Below are 771 nucleotides of genomic sequence, written 5' to 3' on the forward strand. Positions count from 1 at the left end.
CCCCCCCCGGCCCCCTCCCTGCCGTTCTCAGCCTGTTTGCTCAAGCCCGGCCCCAGCTGCAGGATGTGTGCGAGGCGCTGCCATCCCTCATGGCTTTGCTCTGAGCTGAACCGGCGCAAAGCAGAACCCCCACCGCATCCCAGTCCCGATGCATCCCCACCCCTGCCACCGCGCTGTCCTCCAGCTCTGCCCTGGGGCCGCTCCAGCCCCGATCCCTGCAGGGACAACGCGTGGGGCCCGACCCAGCCACCCCGGGGCTGCCCTGCTTGCTGCCGCCCTCACCTCGCTCTGCACAGCCGAGAACAAGCCGGTTGCGGAGCGGGAAGAAGCTTCCCTTGGCCCCGTCAGGCAATGCAGCTGGTGCACCAGGAACAGCAGCGGGTGCACTTTGTTACAAACTGATGTCTGGAAAGTGTTTTCATAAATACAAATTAAATACAAATTAAATACAAATGGGATCTGCCTGTGTCTGTCCGGCGGGACTTGTGGACGTTGTCCTTGCTGTTGGCTCACGATAAAAGATGATAAAATGACGAGCCAAGTAGAAAATTCCATCTCGGCAGACACCTGCAAGTGTGGCAAGCGGGTGGCAAGATCCCGAGCTGGACTCTGGCCCCAGCCGCTCTAACAACAGGCACCGACGCAGTCTCCAGACAGGGTATTTATTGTGGAAAGCGATAGGGACGTGGGCACCCCCGCCCTTCCCAAGAGCGAGTCCCTGGCACAGACCCCGTCCGCTCTCCAGGAGAAAGGCGGCTGCCTGCAGGGGAG

Source organism: Pygoscelis adeliae, unplaced genomic scaffold, assembly GCF_000699105.1.
Source record: "Pygoscelis adeliae isolate BGI_AS28 unplaced genomic scaffold, ASM69910v1 Scaffold421, whole genome shotgun sequence".
Lineage (NCBI taxonomy): Eukaryota > Metazoa > Chordata > Aves > Sphenisciformes > Spheniscidae > Pygoscelis > Pygoscelis adeliae.